This window comes from Mauremys reevesii, linkage group 8, assembly GCF_016161935.1.
Source record: "Mauremys reevesii isolate NIE-2019 linkage group 8, ASM1616193v1, whole genome shotgun sequence".
NCBI classification, from domain to species: Eukaryota; Metazoa; Chordata; order Testudines; family Geoemydidae; genus Mauremys; species Mauremys reevesii.
Window position 1 is genome coordinate 9,162,955 of NC_052630.1, and position 19,264 is coordinate 9,182,218.

Consider the following 19,264-nt stretch of genomic DNA (forward strand, 5'->3'; position numbering starts at 1 on the left):
GAAGAGGGCCTCATCCTCCCTGATTGAACTAACCTCATTATCTCTAGCCTGCTTCTTGCTTGCTTATATATACCTGCCCCTGGAGATTTCCACTACATGCATCCGACGAAGTGGGTATTCACCCACGAAAGCTCATGCTCCAAAACGTCTGTTAGTCTATAAGGTGCCACAGGATTCTTTGCTGCTCCTCCATAATTGCTACTCCTTGTACTACATCCAAGCACTGCAATCAGGATCAAGTCCCATTGTGCTGAGTCTTGTACAAACACACGTCTCTGCCCTGTGGCAGGTCGTGCTTTGAATCCAGAGATCGCCAAGCACTTTGCTGAGCTTTAATGACTGGTCCAAGGTCACACAGCCTAGATGCTGAGGTGATGGACTCTCTACAACTACCCAAGACTTATGGCAACTCATTGGCAGAGCCAGGAGTAAAGCCCAGTTTCCCAGACTTCCAGCCCCATTCTCTGGCTGCTGGACCACTGTCAGAGTCAAAGGCCAGGGAAACAGTTCACAATGAACTGTATGTTTTTTCTCAAAGATTTTTTTTAAAGTGCCACCTCTTTAGCCCTCCAGTACAGTTAAATGCTGAGATTAGCCCTGCCATGCCTTGGGCCGGGCCCTGTTTGCTCTGGCTATCTCTCAGGCTGGTATATGTTTCTAAAACTCATTCTATGGAAATGCTAGCTGGAGGAATTCGCAGCCTGTGATAAGATATAGCTAGTGTGAGAATTCAGTTACGTTAAACATTGATCATACCAGACCCTCTAATGGGCATTATCGACAGAGAGGCAGCCGCACAGGAGCCTAGCCAGCACCTGTTAATGGCAGAACCAAGGCTATGTGAACGTGGGACCAGACAAAGGACATTTCTCTCCCCTCCCCCATATATGACACGTCTTAAAACTGAAGTTGTGTTCTCCTCTCCTGATGTTCCTACCCCACCCCCTCTTCCAAGCTTCTGCTTCCCTCCCTCCCTCCTTGTCCCCTGCTCCTTCCCCAAAGGAACAGACCATGTTCTCCTCAGCCAGGGAGCAATAAGCAGATTAGCTTGCAGACTCAAATGCCTTGATAAAGTTCTAGTCTGTTGTTCTGCAGCACAGAGGCCCCAGCATCCTGTCTGAGCTGGGAGGGGGTGATTACACTCTCCCCCCCGAAATTCCCCTGGTAGTGTCAATGGAATGAGCAATTCTTCACTCCCTGGCTAGAATGCTTGTGAAGTTGTAGCTGCTCGCTGTTTAAAGATGTCTTGCTCCCCATCCCAGAGGTGGTTGGGTTTTAGTGACTGTATTGCAGATTTCATGGTAGCCTGGAGGCAAAATGGCCAGTGGAGAGAGAAGCAGAGATGGGTCAGGAGACATAGGGGGAGGCTTTCAAAGGCACAAAGGACAGTTAGGGACTCAACTCCCAGTGAAAGTCAATGGGAGTGGGGCATCTACCTGCTCTTCGTGCCTTTGAAAGAAACATCTAGTCCCTGGTAGGTTTCATTCCCAGCTCTACTGCTGACTCACTGGGTGAGACCTCAAGCAAGTGATTTATGGGGAGAGATTCAAAGGCACAAGGGGCGAAATTCAGTAAGACCTGTGTGCTTAACTCCCTTAGGCCTCTTTGAAAACCCCAGCTTTAGGTCTGGTCTACACTAGGGGGGAGTGTCGATGTAAGATACGCAACTTCAGCTACGGGAATATCGTAGCTGAAGTCGACATATCTTATTTCGACTTACCTCCCGTCTTCATGGCGTGGGATCGACGGCCACGGTTCCCCCTGTCGACTCTGCTACCGCCGCTTACTCTGGTGGAGTTCCGGAGTCGATGGGACCGCGTTCAGGGATCAATAAATTGCGTCGAGACGAGACGCGATATATCGATCCCCGATAAATCGATTGCTACCCGCCAATCCAGCGGGTAGTCTGGACGTACCCTTGGGCTTTCTGTGCTTCACTTTCCTCATCTGTGAAATGGGAACTGAATACAAATCTACCTTTGGGCAATCCTGGGGCTTTCTGCAAGTTTTTTGCTGCATTCAGAGCTTTCAAGAAATTAAAAAGGTTTTGGGATAAAATTTTCAACATTGCCCAAATGACTTAGGCACCTCAATCCCAATGACTTTGAATGGAACTTAAACACCTCAGTCACTTTGGAGCCATGGAAAGTTTTACCCTTTATCTTTTTCCCCTGCAAAGATACAGCCATCCGAGAGTTAACCAATGGGCATCTACCCTGGTAACCAAGCAGTCCAGTGAGCCAAACAATAGCAATCACAAGGAAGTGACCAAATCCAGACCCCATTTTATTTGCTTCCATGGGTGTGCGTGTGTGTGGGGGGGGTTCCCTTCAAAGCCTACAGAGCTCGTTACATAGTGACATTTTGAAGTAAGAGCAAGTCCTTTTTTTCCTGCCTCCCTCCCTATCCCCCATTTTTTTTTAAAGGAAAATGAAATGCAAAAATTGCCATGAATGCAACTTTACAAACATCTGTATAGGAAGGGGATGGGTCCCTGTTGGTGAGCCTTTCTAATCTAACAGACAGGAATCTGTACAAGAAGGGATTAGGGACTGGATACAGAACAAGATTATTTAAAAATATATAACTTTTATTAAATGTCTCATCCCACTTAATTATTTCCTTCCAAGCCCTATTTTAATTAGCCTTTAATCATTTCCCTTTGGTGGCCTGCCCCCATCTTTTCATGCTCTGACTCTTTCTTTTCTCTACCTCCCACAGTCTTTGGGTCTAGTCCCAACTCTGCCACTAACCTGTTGTGTGGTGTTGGGAAAATCACTTTACCTCTGTGCCTCAGATTCCCCATTTGAAAAATGGGGGTCGTGATATTTTATAAAGCACTTTGAGAGCTGCAAGTGAAAACTGCTGTATAAAAGCTTATTATTTATGATGTCATCCCACTGCTAAGCAGTAGGAAATTTTGGGGCTTTGCAAGTCAGCTTTCTGATGGAGGAGAAATCAGTGACATGGAGTATAATTATCTTCGTAGTGCCACTTGTATCTAGTGTTAAAAACACCAGTCTTTGAACAGAGGTGGTCACAAATGACATATAGCTAATCCCTTCTATCAGAATTCTCTGCCCAAAAACCAGTGCCAGGTTCCCAGAAAGCAACTCTGCACTAAGAATTGCATTTAGTTAGACTGAGGCTGAGAGCAAACTCTCCTGCTGTTGGCAACAGTTTCCCCTAAAAGAATGTGCATCACAAAACTAACCACAATACCACAATTCTCCAAGGACTGGGCATTGCACACACACTAAGAAAAAGAACTTGTGTAACAATGGCACCTGGTGACATCTGCCCTAACAATAATCACAAAGCTTCATCCTCCTTGCCTCCCCATGCCCTTTGTTCAGTTGCAGATGTTTGATGCTGTTTCCATTCCTAACTGGAACAATGAAATGTGATCGCTTTAATATATATTAAGCAGTTTGTGGATCAACCCTGTGCAGTATCTCTAATAGACTGAGGACTGTGATATCTGTGAGAGAACATAAGACCGGCTATCCTGGGTCAGACCAAAGGTCCATCTAGCCCAGTATCCTGTCTTCTGACAGTAGCCAATGCCAGGTGCCCCAGAGGGAATGAACAGAATAGTGATCCATCCTCTGTCACCCATTCCCAGCTTCTGGCAAACAGAGGCTAGGGACACCATTTCCGGATACCCTGGCTAATAGCCTTTGATGGACCTATCCTCCATTAATTTATCTAGTTCTTTTTTGAACCCTGTGATAGTCCTGGCCTTCACAACATCCTCTGGCAAGGAGTTCCACAGGTTGACTGTGTTGTGTGAAGAAATACTTCCTTTTGTTTGTTTTAAACCTGCTGCCTATTAATTTCATTTGGTCACCCCTAGTTTTTGTATTATGCGAAGGAGTAAATAACACTTTCTTATTTACTTTCTCCACCCAAGTCATGATTTTATAGACCTCTATCATATCTATCATATCCCCACTTAGTTGTCTCTTTTCCAAGATGAAAAGTCTCAGTCTTATTAATCTTTCCTCATACAGAAGCTGTTCCATACCCCTAAATCATTTTTGTTGCCCTTTTCTGAACTTTTTCCATGTCCAATATATCTTTTTTGAGATGGGGTGACCACATCTGCATGCCGTATTCAAAATGTTGACATACCCTGGATTTATACAGAGGCAATATGATATTTTTTGTCTTATTATCTATCCTTTTCTTGATGATTCCCAACATTCTGTTCGCTTTTTTGACTGCTGCTGCACATTGAGTGGATGTTTTCAGAGAACTATCCACAATGACTGCAAGATCTCTTTTCTTCAGTGGTAACAGCTAGTTTAGACCCCAACATTTTTTTTTGTATAGTTGGCATTGTTTTCCAATGAGCATTACTTTGCATTCATCAGCACTGAATTTCATCTGCCATTTTGTTGCCCAGGCACCTAGTTTTTGAGATCCTTTTGTAGCTCTTCGCAGTCAGTTGATATGGCCACTGGTGACCAATTATCTGTATTTGATGTTTTAGCTTTAAAAATGGTAAGAAAACTGTGGTTAGATGATGCATGTCAACACCCTCTTTGAACGGGAAATTCCTGGGGCTTCCTGCATGCTGGATTTCTTCCAAGGGTGGACTTCGAAAGTAAATTTCCTCCATTAACAACTCCCGACCCTGAGATCACAAGTATTAACCTTAGCTTCTAGAGACCAAAATGCAACAGTTTTGGAGGGGGGTCTTTTGTGTGAGGCTACAATAGCTGCTTGTTCCCCTTGATAGTTCTGTGAAATCACAACTTTGTATATGGTGGGTGAGACTCTCTAATATCTCTATATGTCTGTATCTAATACGTCTCTCTAATATCCTGGGACCAACATGACTACACCAACACTGCATGCAACTTTTTATGAGAGCATTAATTTCAGAAAGGATAGAAATGTTGTGAGTCCCCCAGAGATTTTATGAAAGGAGAGCCTTTCCAGTTAGATTGTTTTGTTTTTTAATGATAAGACTGGCTGTTGATCAGAGCAAATGGCAACGTTCTGCTCCCAAAGATGAATTGTATTGACTTCATATATTTGCCTACTCTGTTCCAGGAAAGAACTTGAGAATGTGCTGTCTTGGTAATATTTTTTTGGTAGCAAAGCACCATCTAGTGGAAGAATACAATATTCCAAGTACAGAGTTACTTTGCAGCAGTTGAAAATAGAGGGAGAAATAAAACAAGCTGTTTTATGGTCTAATCTGCCAAAATATCCTCCTGCTCTGATTGCACAGTCTTTTCTGAAGTGTGCTAGCTTGTTGGTTTCTCTGACTTTCCTCTCTCACCTAGATAGTGATAGATAAGCAAGTTGCTGCTGTTGTTGCATGGCTGCATACACATACTGGAGAAGCACCTGCAAGCAAGAAGATTTTTTTTTTTTTAAAGATAATAAAAATTATAATTGTATGCATGTCTGCTCATGACAGACAGATTCAGATGCTTGTTTCATGTGGTGTGTTGAGTGTGTAGTATCAGTAACACACACAGTTCACAGTTAAGAAGAAAGAGAGTTTGGACATATTGATCATTGGATCAGTGATGATGATGATAATACTCTGCTCTAGCTCTCTCCTCAGGAGATCTCAAAGCCCTTTACAAAAGAAGTATCGTTATGCTAATTTTATATATGGGGGAAATGACTCGCCTAAGATCACCCAACAGGCCAAGTTGGGGACAGAAGCCAGGACTCCTAGGCCAGTATGCTAGCTACTAGGCCACACTGCCTCCAACAGATAAGTGAATACAAACTACTTAGAAATTGCTTACGTTTCTGCCTTTTCTTTTTAAAGGGCCTTAACAAATGCTAATAATGGCCAAGGTATATCCGCCATGACAATGCATGGCTGTTCTGTAGCATAAAACATTTCAAGGGTCCTAAAGTGCTTTGTCCATTTATTAAAGCTAGACTCAGGACCACTGAAGCCAATGGAAGTTTTGCCATTGACTTCAGTAGAAGGAAGTTCAGCCCCTAAGCCTCTCATACCCTTGAGGTTGGTGGTATTATATGTATCTGACAGATGGGTAAACTGAGGCACAAAGGGTAAGGGCCTGATTTTCAGAGGCACTGAGTACCCACAATTCCAGCTGAAGTCAATGGGTGCTCTAGGTGTTTAGCACCTCTGAAAATCAGGCCCCAAGTGATTTGCCCTATGTCATACAGTGGGTCACTGGGAGAACCAGGAGTACTTGCTCTCTGTTTAGTGTTATAAATGCTAGACCCCATTTCGCCTTCAATCAGCAGATGGATCTTTAGAGAGGAAGACTGGGCCAGTAGTCTAGGACCTTTGTGTGCCCAGTTCAATTCCCTGCTCTGCCATGTGCTTCCTGTATGACCTTGGGTTAGTGCCTTAGCCTCTCTGTACCTCGGTATTCCATCTGCTCCATGAGGATAATAGCACTGCCCTGTGGTGAGGCGAACCACACGAGAAGCTAATAAGATGCCCAGGCATTATGATGGTGGGGGCCATATAACTGTGTTAGTGAGATTTCAGTCTTCTGTAGGCACTAAAGATTTATCATATACGAGGTCAGTGTCTTTAAGGTATAGGCTATATAGAGGCCACAGAAACAGCATGGATGGCAGTGGGAATTCCAGGTGCACAGCAAAGATAGTGGGGGACATCCTGGCTCCATGGAAACCAATGGCAAAATTCCCATTGATGTCAGCGGGGACAGGGTTTTACCTGCTGTATGTGGCTGTGAGTATCATTGGATTTGCAGTCCTGCAGTAGTTGTTTTAATATTGTCCCGATTGAACTGAGAAAGAAATCATTTCTTTGGATTTAGTATAGAGCTCGCTTTTGTAAAAGCTTGTCTGGTCAATACACATCCAGGTCGATTCTGAGCTCACTTGCATACCATAATCAGTCACTGGATTTACATTCATGTTACGGAGATCAGAATCTGGCCTAGTATTTTGCTATGGATGTTGGATCCATCTCATAGATAGCACATTGTACAATGCACTGATATTAGAGGTTAAACACAGGTCTTTCCTCCAGGGCCTTGCTTTGCTGAGTGCTTTAAAACATGAAGTTTACCAAACCAGGCCCTGGAGGAAGTTGCAGCTGTCTTCCCCCTTCCATACAGGTGTAAAATAACATGACTAAAGCTCGGTCAGCACAGTGTGGAGCTAATAATCACACTGTATTTCAAATTGGGGCCAATTCAGTCTCCAATTACCCATTGTGAACATTAGAGCAACCACATGCTGGCAAATAAAGCTGAGCCTGGTGTTCTGACAGTTCAAAGTAGTTAGATATTTTTAAAGCACATTATCAAAAAAAAAAAAAAGCTGTAAAAGTCAGATTGTCATCCAAGCACGGGGCATGGTGACTGGGCTGTTAAAAAAGAACCCTTGGGACAATAAAATGGTGTGGAATGCGCTTTGGAACAAAGCAATGGTGATTTTCAGTTCGGTGCCTTAAAATAAAGATCCATATGCAGGCCAAAAAAAAAGCTCCCTTCTGAGGCTTTGTTTAAAGCCAAGACATATGTGGTCCACACCCTTCTGCAAAAATGTCTGACGAATCTCTTGGAGGCTCACACCATGGGAGTGAGGTTTGGGCATGCGTATGTTTACAAGGCAGCTCTCAGTGCGTTCACAACGCCCTGCTCACCTGCAGCCTTGTACACTTTCCTCCAGGGAAATGCTCCGCTTTCCCATTTAAAGCCAGCTGTAGAATGAGTCCATCCTTTCACTACATCACCAGGCACGAGGCTGGAGAAAATCACCAAGGCCAGGCAGTGGGTGAAAATCAAACATCAGTTACCCTGGTGTAAATCTGGAGTAACTGTGGAAGTCAGTGCCGTGACACCAGATTTGTGCCAGCGTGAGAGAATGAGATCTGGCTTCCTCTTCGGCATGTTCCATTCCTCACCAGCCCAGTCCAGGACTACCTGAGCACTAGTCTGGGAACATGAGTGCAGATAGGTAGTATGGTCAGCGGCTGAGGAGAGGAAAGGAAGGTACCAGGGGGTAAGGGTTACCTGCACCCTTAGTTCTAAAAGGGGACGGCCCTCTGAAGAGTCCTGTCCCTTGCAAAAATCTGGCCAGGGGCTAGGGCTGAAATGAAGCAGTAGCCTAGCTGTGGAGGAGTCTCTGGCCTTGGCAGAGTGATGCCCTGAACCTGCCATAGAGACCTCCTGAATGGAGAGAACAATATGCTCTTGTCATTTGCTGCCTCTGTCTCACATATGCAGAGTCTCTCAACAGAGTAAAATAACTGGTTTCCCAGCTTCAGACACTGGAAATGCTGGGTGCTCTCTTTGCTGAAGGACCATGGCAAAGGTTTCTCTCTGGGCTGGAAGAGAAGGAAGGAGGAGAGGGGCGAATGGAAGGGGAAAGCCCCCTGCTAATTCCTCCCCCTGGAGAGAAGAGCCAGAGTTTCCAAGGGGCAGTTGGGCTTCCTCCATCCCTCCTGCCTCAGCTGGGGGTGCCCACGGATGTGCTGCGCGCTGTTTTCACGTCTGAGTGGGCCTCTGTGCTGGTGCTGCAGGTGCACAAATAGGCTTTATAGATACACAGTTGTCTTGCCTGATTAGAACTCTTGTTAAACAAAACGAAAATGCATGCAAAGGGCAGATGTGACTAGTTTAGCTGAAGAGCAAAGCCCAGGCCTTATCTTCTTGAGCTGTGGGGTGGGGAGATGCTGGACCTGGCATGCAACATGCCCTTGAGCCATCCAGCCGGCACTGAGCCAATGTGCACTCTTGCTCCCGTTGTTCCTGTGTGCTCCCTTTAGAGCTTGCTGTCAAGGGTGGGTGCAGCCAGGGGCCCGACCACACCAGCAGAACAAGCCCCTTTGAGGGGGGCAGGGCTGTGCCCAGGACTCCCTTTGCCACACCGCCACCATAAGCATTCAGAAGCTGCGCTGGATGAGTTGAGTCCGGTAGGGAAATGTCTCCCCAAGGCCTACTGTGCACTATTGCAGCCATGCAATGCAAGGCAGGGGTTTGCCTGAAGGATTTCACTGCCATCCACAGGCCAGAATATCCACGCACAGCACAGTGTTGCCAAGTCTCCCAGGTTTTCTTAAAGCCCCAGCTCCTGGAGTCCTGTGACTACATGAGCGGCTCAGCTCTAATTTTATTTCAAAGTGCCCTGATACACGCAGGTAAAAGGGAACGAGGGAACAGGTGTTTGCAATGCAGATATACGTTGAATAAATAAAAAAGCAGGTGATTCTACTGCCTCTTTGCACTACTCTTAAGGCCTGAGCCAAAGCTCATTGTGACACAGTCTCCCCGCTACACACATCACTGACTTCAATGTGCTTTGAATCAGGCCTTTACTGCTGTGGTTTCACTGCTGGGACACATCTGAGTGCTAAATAGGGAAGCTGGGTCGGTGGCGTGAGTCACAGAGGCTTGCCGTCTAGCTGGCTGCGAGCAAGTGGAGTTGCCAGAGTCCTGCCTGCTTTGTATACCACAGCGTCCCTTGAGAACATGGTTTATTTTTTCTAAGCAGTGGCATGTGCTGTGTAGGAGGTTCCCTCTGGCTCGGCAGGAGTCAGTGCTTTTTAAAGGAGCATTGTTTACTCCAGTTTTATCCCCAAACAAACTGAGAGCTGGCCAGAGCCACAAGCTCCACACTTGCTTTTCTTTGGAGTGTTTGCTGCCTTGTGCATTTCCTTCTGAGTCCTACCCCCCCTCCCACCTAGCTCTTCTGTCTGAGCTCCCCTGGTGCCTTTGATGTTCCCATGCAGCTGCTGAACTGCAGCTTAGATCCTTGATCCCACTAACCTTCTCGATTAGATGCTTCTTTCCCTCAGGCCCTGCTTGCTCCTTAGGCCATTCCCTCAGCTCTGCCTGGCTCTCCCTCACATGCCTTCCTTTCCTTTTTAGGGGGGAAAGATCTCCCATGGCTTGGGAGCAGCGTGAACTGCATAGTGAATACAGTGTTGTCAACTCTTGCAATTTTTTTTAAGTGCATGCCTCATAGGGTGACCAGATGTCCCAATTTGATAGGGCTAGTCTGATATTTGGGGCTTTGTTTATATAGGTGCCTATTACCTCCCCCCCCCACCTCCATCCTGATTGTTCACACTTGCTATCTGGCCAACCTAATACTTCACCACATTTGGTATGTGAGAAAGTTTGGTTCTGGATCTGAAGGTGTGGCTTGTGCCCAGCTCTAATTACTGTACTACAATGCAGCTGTTAAATGAGCGTATGAAACTGCATAACTTCTCTAGTTATAATTATCCCCCTAGGAATGCAGAGGGCTCCTGTGCTGAGCCACCCTGTGATCAAAGGCTAGGATCCTGCATAAAGATGCAGAGTAATTACAGCTGACTCATGCTGGCAGGTGGCTCCTGTTAGCTCCAGCCAGGATAGGAGAGTGGATGGCAGCTTTCTGAAGCTACGTCTACACTACCCGCCGTATCGGCGGGTAGCGATCGATTTTTCAGGGATCGATATATCGCGTCTCATCTAGACACGATATATCGATCCCCGAACGCGCTTCTATCGATTCCGTAACTCCACCGCCCCGAACGGCGGTGGCGGCGTCGACATGGAGAGCCCCGGACATCGATCCCGTGCCGTGAGGACGGGTAAGTTATCGATATAAGATACTTCGACTTCAGCTACGTTATTCACGTAGCTGAAGTTGCGTATCTTATATCGATTTTTCCCCTTAGTGTAGACCAGCCCTGAGACAGAGTGGGAGCAGGCTTTGTGCTGGTAGTCAAGTAGCAAAGCTGTGTTTAGATTATAATGTTGGTGTTTTCTGCCAGGAGTAGCATGGGAACTCCACCTGCTATGGAAGGCTGGAAGGTAACTTGTTGCTATGTAGACTGTAGAAAGAGGTTGAGCTAAATAATGAAGGGGTGTTAGTTATGTAGGAAACTTTTATATTCCTTTCCTCTAGCTCATAGAGCTCAGTGCTAGAACTATCCCTGGCTAAATAGATGGTTTGTTGGCTGGGGTAGAAAATATGTGGTACCCCCTAAATGGCTGAGGGGACAAAAACAAACCCTGATTAGTTTGTTCCCCTCCCCCTAGCTGTGGATCTGGTGCCCCAGGAAGCTGGCATCCAGGGTGGGCACCCTGAGGCAGGCAAAGTGTCTAACTGGAATTAAAAGTGCTGGGGAGGGCCACTGAAGTGGTGCTGAAGCCTGGTGATATGAGGTGCACAGAGCTTTCAGAGGATGACAATGTCAGAAATGGTTAAAACAACTGAGGGTTCCTAGCATGTGAGCACAGTAACATGGTGTGCATTCATAAATTCACACTAGCCACATCTCCTGATCTGGTTATGGGACTGAAGGGATTTCATCCAGCAGCAGAAAGGACCCCTTGCAGAATCAGTGTCTTTGAAACTGGCAGAGATTCTTCGGTGGGGGAAAGAAGTTGTGGTTTAGGATTAGAGCTGCATTTCAGGGATTAAAGGAAACACTTGTATGAAGAAATACAGATTCGTGCATGGCAGAAAGCTAACAAACCAATGAGGCAGCCATGAGGGGAAGCAAGTTCCCCACTCCCCCAAATCAATGTAAACTCCCTGTACTGCTCTATTAGCTGCAATATAGTAGGAGCCTGATCCTGCTTTTGTTGATGTGAGTGGTGAAGCTCTCACTGATTGCAATGGCAGCAGTACTGGGCCCAAAATCCAGAGGGTTTGGGTGTTTACAGGGAGTTAGCACATTTTCCTTTCACCTCTGGAGGCAGGGCTTCATAGGCTGGCTCCTGTTCCCATTGACCCTAATGGAAGGGGGAGCCCCCTGCCAATCTGCCCTGACTTATGCTACTTGTAACTCCACTGCCAACAAGGTGAAACTCAGCACAAGATTTGTCCATATTGCAAAACTGCCACAATTCAGCAAAACTTGCTGTCTGCTCCAGAGAGAGGCCCAAGGATTTGGGGCTGATCTTTAACTCCCTGACGTTCTTTCCCTTCAGTAGTGATACTTGTCTGAGTAAGGTGAGCAGGATTCCCCCTGAAGTCAATAGCAAAACTTCCCTGGCTTCAATGGAAGCCAGATTGAGCCCACAGCCAGCAGAGGCCCCATGGTCTTCTTGTCTGAGGCTCACGAGCAAAGCAGTGCAGAGGGGTCCCAGTATTAGAACAGGAGGATCTTCCGGCTCAGGAGTCAGGAGGGCTGTGCGGTGAAGCTCTTGCATGGAGCCTCCCTGAATTCTGTCTAATCCTAGTTAGTACACCTCTACCCCAGTATAACGCGACTCGATATAACACGGATTTGGATATAATGCAGTAAAGCAGCGCCCTGAGGGGTGGGGCTGCGCCATTGTTGGCTAAGAGAAAGCCAATGGTGCTGCTTGGCAGCACAGTTCAGCTAACAACTTCCAGTGCGCAAGCCAACAACCCTCCCTCCACCCCAGTGAGCGATCAGAGGCGCAGGCAGGTACAGGACGCACCGGCCAGCCCGAGATGGCTGGGAGTGGAGTCCTCTAGGTAACAGCCCATCAGGACCCCGTGGCAAGGCACCGGCACACACAAGTGGACCTATCTCTACCTGCACAGAGCTTGTTATTTTGCCACCATGTCAGACACGCTTCTGGAGAGGCCACCCACAGGGCCAGCCTCACCCGGCTCCCGCATCTACCGGTGATCCAGGGCAGCGGTGGCAGGGCGCAGCAGAAGGGCACAGCGGGAGAGACTGGGAGCTGCTGGTGCAGCACCCCACCCAAGCCTCACCCCACCCCACAGGGCCCAGCTCCCCATCGAGAAGTCAGGCTGCACAGTCCCTGCTGCCCACATAGTAAAGGCCACGGCCAGCCGGTGCGGCCCTCAGGAGGGAGGCAGGACTGAGGAGCCACCTACCCAGCTTGGAGGGGAGAGAAGACAGGGACTGAGCCCTTGCATGGGGGGATCGCCAGGGGCGGGAAAACAGGGCTTCTCTGTTCCCTGCCTAGAGTGAGATTGCAGCAAACAGCCCGGGGGTAGCTGCTGTGTAACTCACCATGCTGGCCCCTCAGCCTAGAGCAGGGGTTGTAAGAGCTCTGAAAACTAGCTGGGGACCAGAGAGCTGGGGATCGGTGTCTGTCAATCGAAAGCCAAAGCAAGTTCGATATAATGTAGTTTCACCTCTAACGCGGTAAGATTTTTTTGGCTCCCGAGGACAGCGTTATATCGGGCTAGAGGTGTACTACTAATTCTTTGCTTTGTGAGCACAAAATGCACAGAGATGAAAAATCCCCATCACTTTCCTATTTTGATTCTCTCCCCCCTATATTCAAGTACATCTATTAAAGCAGAGTGGCCAGACCTGTGGCCTGGAATGTGGGTTTCTCCAGAGGAATGGGGAAGGCTGTTTTCCTGCAATGTTTAGAGAATTGCTACTGTCAGTGGCACCAAAGGAATTTTTTTGTGATTACAACTTAATTTGAAGAGTACAAATACTTCTAAAGCTCCAGATACAATCCAGGCTGCCAAGAGAATGAAGGGCTTGTCAACTGAAATAAAACTCAGTCCAAGGGCTTGGAATTGACTGGCCTGGCTTTTAGAGGTATAGAACTATACTGGTATAGTTCACCACATGGATATTTTGTTCTGGAATACAAATCACTCTTATGCAGTAGAATTACTCTGCTCCCCAGTGGAACATTGATAGACATAGCTATGCCAGTCACTTTCCCCGTGTATAAAAGTCCTGAGTTAATTTCCCTCCTGCCTCCCACTAGAAGGACTGTGATATGCTGCCTAAGCAATTCCAGAGAACTATAATGGCTTATCTGGCTGAGTGGGATTTGTTTTAGTTTCCGGGAGCTGTTGCTTCTCTTACAAGTAGAAAAACGTAATGTCACACTGAGGAATCCTCATATGGAGCATCAAGTGGATGTTTAAAGTAAGATATTTGTGACTTGTTAACCAGGAATGAAGTAGATAGTGACTTTTTGCTTTCTCATTTTCTAACATAGCATGGCTTTCCTCTGCTTCACTTCTTGATCTCCTGAGTTTCTCACCTCTGCTTTGAATAGTTGCTTATTTAAACTCCAGCTAAGATGGAAAACAACCCCGAAGTCAGGTGTCTATGGGGAATGTGGTCTTCAGAGGAGGGTGTATGAGATTTTTGGTTATAATAGCAATGTATGGCTCATGATAAAATGTCAGTGCTACTGACAATAGTGGTTTATGTTAAGCTGGAGTAACTCCATGAAAGTCAGTGGAGTTATATTGGTATAACTGAGATCCCTGGACCTCCGTGTTATAAGACAGAGAGCACCATACCCTCCTTAGACAGTGCATTGTTTGGTTTTCTGCTGTCACTGGAGATAATCTGTGACATGGCTACTTATTGGAAACTTATTGGCAAATGGAAACTTATTGGCAAAGAATATAATTCATGGAGCTGATTTATTTTAGAGGCATTGAAACTAAATAGTACCCTTGTAGTTAAATATAACAGGCCAAATCCCCCCGCCCCACACACACACACCTGCTCAGTAACCTTATCCAGGCTTTCCAAATCTTGGGCTGATTGTATGCTGTGTTGAATGGGTATATGTTTCAAGTAACTCCAGAGAAGTCACAGCACTGATGTAAATGAGACCAGAACTTGGCCCAGTATCCACCTCAGTAACCCATCCATGGGCCAATGGGTATGCCTGTTCTCAGTGATGCAGTGAGCGGTATAGCAACAATGCAGAATTAGAGAACAATTCCTCCCACAATATGTTAGGTCAGACTGACCTCCCATTGAGGCAGCAAAATTTAACTCATGGAGTTACTGCCCAATGGTTCCCATGGAGGGGAGGAGAGTTGGGAGTGCTTGAGTGGGAAAAGAACAAGGCCTCCCAGCTCTTCCTCCAGGGGATCTATGTGCAAAGGCAACACCACATCTGCAGAGTTGTCTGCATGGGAAGCTCCCCTAGGCACTGCTCCCTCCTCAGCCAGGAAAGGAATGCGATCCCAGAAGGAGTTATTAAGCCATGTTGACTCCCTCCCTGAATTCTATGCAGCAGTACAAGGGATGGTACCATGGAGTGCTTCTCTTCAGCTCTGCCTCAAACCCTGCAGTGCCTAAGAGATTTTGATGGGGATTAAACTGCCACATGGTTGGCATTCCTTCCCTTCTGCACGGTCAGTGGGAGAGTTGTGCAAGCAGGCACCATGTTGGCGGAAATGCTGGGGAGGTTGGGATTGGGGCTTGGTTTTGTGTCAGACTTCAGTGTACTCCGACTACAGCCAGTAGCTGGAATTTCACTCAACTGCTACATACAGTAAGCTCTTTAGGGCACAGAGTGTGGTAGGGCTCATAGTGTGGTACGCTCCAAACTGGCTGAGGCCTGCAGATGCTAGTTTAAAGCAAATGATTAATAATACTTGGAAGGATTTCAGAGTTGTAACCCTATTGTGTTGGTAAGTTTCAAAGACCAATAGTTTCTCTTAGACATGGAAACATACACTTTTGGCACCTAAGAAGGCTCATACAGGACTTTGAGTCATAGTCCTAGGACTCTGCAAAAGCAAGAGTTCGTCGGTTTCAGAATACAGTACTTAATTAAAACTCCTACTTCCCCCAGAGACCAAAAAATAAACATTTGTTTAAAAAAATTAAACCGGCGCCTAACAGTGAACTGAAAAAACAAAACCGAATGGGAGCAACGCCTCCCTGAATGAGAAGCCTGTCATCTTTTCAGTTTTACATTCAGGATGTGCTTACTTTGCTTTTCTGTTCAAAGGTGCCAGATTCAAGAACAAAACCAAGTGTCAATAAGGTACTGTTTTGATCAGATTGCAAACAGCAGATTTGTACAGAGGGGATATATGTGCCTTTTCTTCTGATATGATGAAGTTGAGTCCTTTCCATTCCCATAGAGCTCATGTTGGTTTTTTTTATACAGGCTTGTGGCCCAGTGTGCCGGTTGCTTTGAACAGGGGATCACTGTGTAGGTTTGGAGGGGAATGAATCCTCTCATTCGGCAGGGGCAGCCACTGTTATAGGAGGCCAGGCACTGCCACTCCCCCACCATGCAGTTTTGTAGTCACAGACCCACTGGGCATTCCTCCCTACCCCTAAATCTCCTCCCCAGGTCCCCCATACTGCCACAGAGCAGTGCCTCTCAGAATGGAGGGTGCGGTATTCAAACCTTCCTTCCTCTTGCAACTGAACCACAACTGCAGTGGAGAGATGAGGCCAGGATTCCTTCCAGACAGTGCTTGGCTGGTGGGATGAAGCCTGACGTGGTGGCTAGCACTACTGCACCAGCATGTCAGGAGGCCCCTGTCCCAAGCCAGGGCTTGGCTATATATCCAGACAGAAGGTTTTTGGTGGTAGGGGAAGTGCTGCCATTCAGATGATCTGTTAAAAGAAAGTCTGGGTCCACCATCGCGTCTCTGGATGCTGTTAGGTGGACACTTCCCGCAAAAAAGGAGACGGTTACTTTTCTGCCCAGCCATCCCCCTCTAAAGAGAGCCACTCACCAAGGTCCGCCAGGAGTGCACCATGTCTGCCATTGTAACAGTTCAAAGATATATACAAACCACATAAACAAGCAACCACATACATGCAGGGAGAGGCTCACAGAATTCTGCACTGGAGGTGGGCAAAAAAGCCACACAGGGCACTGCCACTGAGCTAAAGAAGACTTCTGGCTAGCTGAGGATGGGAGTAGTTTTCACCTACAATCTAGGCTTCTCCCATCTACGGCAAGAGAGAGAATTACACTTGAGCAAGTCTGATGCATGGTAGCCAGGAGAGGGCAAAGGTACACACTTGCTGCTACCCCATGATTAGACTGTATGCCCCTATCCTTTGGGGAACTACGGTGTATCTAGTCTATTCAGTGAGGGGTTTTAACACTAGAATCCGACTATGTATCTGTTTCTTAAGAGACTGCTAAAGTAAGTTAAACCCAGAGGGGCTGATCCTGCTTCTTTATAGGTAACCAAGAATGTTTCCCTTCTCTTCAATAAGAGCAGGAGCAGTCTCACAGTGAGTAGACCAACACATAAGTGCAGACAAAACATAAAATCAGTCAATGACTTGTATAGTCAGAGGACCAACTTAATCCCTGGTGTAACTCCTCTAAGAGTTATACCAGAGAAGATTTGGGCCATTAATCCCCTGATTAGTATTAATTTTGTATATTAAGAGGAACACACTGTCTGCTGGTTGCCTTGTGTCCAATCAACCTTAGATGCACTCACTTTCTTTACATTTCACTTTCTGCAAAATGTGGTTTGTCAGACATGATGGGTTCTGACGAAGGAAGAAAAAACAAGCTGGTGCCATATCAGCCACTGTAAAACATTTTCTGCTGTAAATAATTGAAAGCTAACTTTTAAAATCAATCTACTGTGAGTCATTCTGGGATAAGTCTCCCAAGAGTTCAATTTTTCAAAACAAGCAGCAGGAGAAAGTATTGGCTGTTTCTGAATCAGTGTATAAAGAAAGTATTCAAAAAATGGAAATTTAAGAATATCTTTCTATTTAATGAAAGACAGTGCATTAATTTACAATAATCTCTCTTTTCACTTGGCACACACCAATATTTTCTAAAATATCTGCTATCAGTAAACCAACAGTGAAGCCACAAATCCAATAGGAGCAAATAATTTGAAATACGATTTTTTACTGACTGGAATTAAAAAACCAAAAGTTTCCACTTGTCTGAAGCATACTTTAAATATATACATGCACTTCTGGCTTAGCTGGTGTGAATAGTTGTGCTTAACAATGGGAGGACTGGTTCACAGAATGCTTTGTTAGCTTTTGCACTCAATATTCAAGTTGCATGCTCAATGTTTTTTATTAGATTTTCCTTTTAAAAAAAATCCAGCAAATGTACCTGTATTAAACACTTTCGCTGTCAACACTGTCCTGAGCTAATTGCTGTTTTTTAGAGTAGAAATTTAGGATAAAAGTGATCCTGTATGTAATTTCACTGACTTCAATAGAGCTTCCCTCATGGATAGATTTGGCTCAGATATTGCAAATAAAATGATTCCTTATCCCTTCCTTAAAACTGTCTGATTTTACTGCAATCTGCATTGAAGCAACAGTAGTAAATATTCACAGGCACAACAAGGGAAAAGCTACTAAAGCCATATGCTGTTACCGTTTTGCTGTTCTCTCCTCAGCTACTTCATGACTGAGCCAGTATGGGGTTAAGAAAGTCATGCTAATCCCTCCTCTCCATCCCATCTCTATTAATACTGATTAGGTTGCTGCTAGGCTAGCTCAGCTCTTGCGCAAACCACTGACCATTGCTGCAAAAAAGAGATGAAGGACATTAGGGAAAAATCAACCTGCACAAAAATGAGATTAAATTCTGATTTTTTTAAGCCACTTGATCAAGGATATATAGAGCTAAAGTTTTCTCCCCATCCTTCACTTGTTTTATGGGGCCTGGATCATGAGTTATCCTATAATCTAGCATTTGTAGTTAAAAGGGTATGTACCATAGTATAGTATTTGGGCCACAACTCAGCAGAACACCTGAGCATATTCTTAAATCCAATTTAAATCAATGGAATTTAAGCACATGCTTAAATGCTTTGCTGAATTGGAGATATAGGAAAAATTTAGGGCCAATTCTGGAGACTGGCAACGGCCTGAGTAGGGCTGCTAGGAATATGTGTTGGAGAGGAGGGACAAAGAACCCCTCTCCCAGTCATGGAGGGGCTACAAAGCTACATGGAAGCTACTTCAACCTAATCTCTGGAGAGATCCCCACCATCCCTTGAAGGAGAACAGGAGACTTGCCTATGAGCGGACGCTAACTTGGTGCAAGAAGCCCCTGCAGAGCCTTTCCTCTGCTTCCCCCCCCGCTCATGCAACTGAATCCCACTGGTTCTGCTGCCAGAGGAACTCTCTAGCTTCAGAGAGAAACTACTGTGGAGAATATCAAAGTCTCTGCACTACTGATCCCCCCCCCCAACCTTTAAGAGCGGTTGGTAACTCTCCTTACTGTACTTTGCTTAGCCTTGAAATGCATTTTATCTTATAGGGTAGCTGAATGAGAACACACAGTATGTGGAACACAGCTAGTCCCAAGCATTACAGCAGTATTTGCTAATGCCACTGCACTTGATTCATCAGCATGTCTGTGATGATAAATCCTACTGTCAAGGGGGTTTAGCTGCACCCCTGGACATACTGTGCAAGATTATCAGCGTAATCCTTTTTGCTGTTCAATCTGACTACTCTCAATCAGTTATTTTAAAGTTCTTGATTGAAAAAAAGAATTCCTAGCTGTTTGGAGACTGATGCAAAGCCCATTTAAGGCAATGTGGAGTCTTTCCATTGAATCATAGAATGTCAGGGTTGGAGGGTACCTCTGGAGGT

At 45.8% G+C, this 19,264-nt stretch overlaps 2 protein-coding genes across 3 annotated transcripts in view; one reads left to right on the forward strand and one right to left on the reverse strand.

The window, feature by feature from the left end:
- The window catches only part of WNT8A (Wnt family member 8A), a 27,636-nt gene extending 11,306 nt beyond the window's left edge, over positions 1-16,330 (reverse strand). The window contains exon 1 of one of the 2 annotated variants that reach the window (XM_039483375.1): positions 16,065-16,330. The gene's annotated coding sequence lies outside the window, so the exon portion shown is untranslated. Of the gene's footprint in view, positions 1-9,752; positions 9,908-16,064 lie in introns of those variants that run through there. The other variant, XM_039483376.1, reaches the window with a different exon arrangement.
- Positions 10,675-19,264, forward strand: part of FAM13B (family with sequence similarity 13 member B) — a 96,831-nt gene continuing 88,241 nt past the window's right edge. The window contains exon 1 of the mRNA XM_039483349.1: positions 10,675-10,787. The gene's annotated coding sequence lies outside the window, so the exon portion shown is untranslated. The remainder of the gene's footprint in view (positions 10,788-19,264) is intronic.